The 2,209-nt window shown below is 42.9% G+C and overlaps 1 protein-coding gene across 1 annotated transcript in view; it reads right to left on the reverse strand.

Annotated features, from left to right (window-relative positions):
• The window catches only part of UNC79 (unc-79 homolog (C. elegans)), a 237,920-nt gene that overhangs the window by 140,520 nt on the left and 95,191 nt on the right, over nt 1-2,209 (reverse strand). The window lies entirely within an intron of this gene.

Genomic DNA, 2,209 nt, shown 5'->3' on the forward strand with positions numbered 1-2,209 from the left:
CAAGTAACAATTCTAAAAAATACTACTCAATGTTGGCAAGGGGAAGCAAAAACTAGCAACTTTATGCGTTGTTGGCATTGTAAATTCATATACACGCTTTGAAAAGGAATTTGGTAATGTATCAAGAATATTAAAATATTCATACCCTTTGAACCAGTTAGCCCACACCTGGTAATCTACTCTAAGAAAATAAAAAATATAGGAACAGCACTATGCACAAAAATATTTACCAAAGAGTTAGTTATAAAAGTAGAAAACTGGAAGCAATATAAATATATAATGATGCGGGAAAATAAATCATACCTAGATGAATATTAAATAGTCACTAAAAATGATAAATATAGAAACTGCACAACATGGAAAAGAGCTAATAGTGTAGTGTTATATTGAAAAACTTGTAGCTACATTGTGATTACAGTTAAATAAATAAAACATGCATATGAATGAAACTAGAATATATGCAAAATTGATGATGATGGTAACAGTATGGGTGATTAGTGGTTTTTTTATTTCCAAACTTCCCATAATGTTTGATATGTTTGATTCAACAAGCATTTATTGCATTTCTACTATGTGTCAACCACTGGGCTACGAGAAACAGAAAAGACCTGGTCTCTATCCTTTAAAACTTACATTCTAATATTATTTCTTTAATTTAAAAAAATCTTGCCTCAGTGAATACTAAACAAAAAGAGAGCAAGTCTAGAGGTTATCATGTCAGATGCTACTTTCTCTGTCATGTGGTAGAAGGAGAAAAACCCAGCAGCCCACACCATCAGTGCCTGTCTGACTCCACAGGCTCATGGTTTACCCCAGGCCGCATTACCTGGAGTTCACTGCACCTTGTTGGAGGCTGGTAATTCCTTTATGTGGCCTTTTCCCCTTCCTGACTGGCTAATGCTGCTGTCAGTCAAGCCAAGCTTACCCCACCCCTCACTCTGATGGGCTCCTTCACTTCATTTCCCAAAGACACCCTGCTCAATCACTGTGCTCACCAAACTGGACCTCAGTGATGTGCTTATGTTTTTCCAGTCCGGACGTGAGTAACTCGAGGGCAGAAATTGTATTTTATTCCCTTCTAGCTCCCAAGTGCCTAGCACAGTGCCTGGTATATAACTGGCACTAGCAACAATAGTCACTGAATTCATGAATTAAAATAGCATCACTGCAACACTGTAGGAAGGTGAGCTGCTAGGCTGAGGGCATTTGAAGTTGCATTAAATATGCACACTGTGCTAAGGTCTGCTCAAGGTGAAGGTGGCGTTTTCAGGGGAAGCTGCTAACAGACTGCGTGTTACCTGATCACGGCCTCCACGGCGCAGACCAGCTCCTCTGCGCCACATTCCCGCGTGTTGATGGGGGGAGGGGAGGTCTGGTAGAGGTGGGTCTCCGCGGAGGCCCCCACTTCACTACTGTGATGATTCGAGTGACATCTTTTACAGTACCGAACAGGCCTGTTTCCATGACGGCCGCAGCACCCGGCTGAAAAGCAGGTGACAACTGCTCTTCTAACATGGGAACTGCAATTCTAGAAGAAGAAAAAAATGCAATCAATTAAAATTGACCGCTGAGGTCGACTTAGCTGAGAATCGGAATAAATGGAAACTTGAGGGGCCACCAGAAGTGACAGCACATTCCTGAAGTGCCACTAGTTTCCAAAATGCAAGTTATCCTCTAACAAGTTGGATTTCAGTCACAGGTAAAAATAAGGGTGCGAAGTGTTTTCTATTAGTACAAAGGGTCTAAGGATCAGTGGAACTGTGCCAGCAAGCCCTCAGCCACAGGGGCATGAAAAGGGGGACACTTTCTGGATTACTTTGAGTTAATGTTTTGAGAGTTTCAGCAGAAATATAAAGAAAAGAAAATTAGAGCTGTGGTCCAGAGAGAGAGCACATCACAGCACATCACAGTGGGAAAGGAATAATTTTAACTCCCGGAATAAACTCTCAAAGTGATTTTATCCACCACTCATAAAGCACATTTCCACTGCAGCTCATCTGTCCTTGCTGCATCCAAGGACAGGTAGGCATTGTGCTGTGCCGAGGTGACGGCCTCCAGCAGGGGGTGTGCCAAACACAACGGGAACCATTCACAGAATCCGCTGTCCGCACCAGCTACAGGAAGGGAACAACCAATGAAGCGATGGCAATGAGGAAAGCGGCGCGGCACCAGAGAGGCTCCAGGGTTCAGGGGGGCTATGGTTCAAGCT

Source organism: Propithecus coquereli, unplaced genomic scaffold, assembly GCF_000956105.1.
Source record: "Propithecus coquereli isolate 6110/MARCELLA unplaced genomic scaffold, Pcoq_1.0 Scaffold468, whole genome shotgun sequence".
Lineage (NCBI taxonomy): Eukaryota > Metazoa > Chordata > Mammalia > Primates > Indriidae > Propithecus > Propithecus coquereli.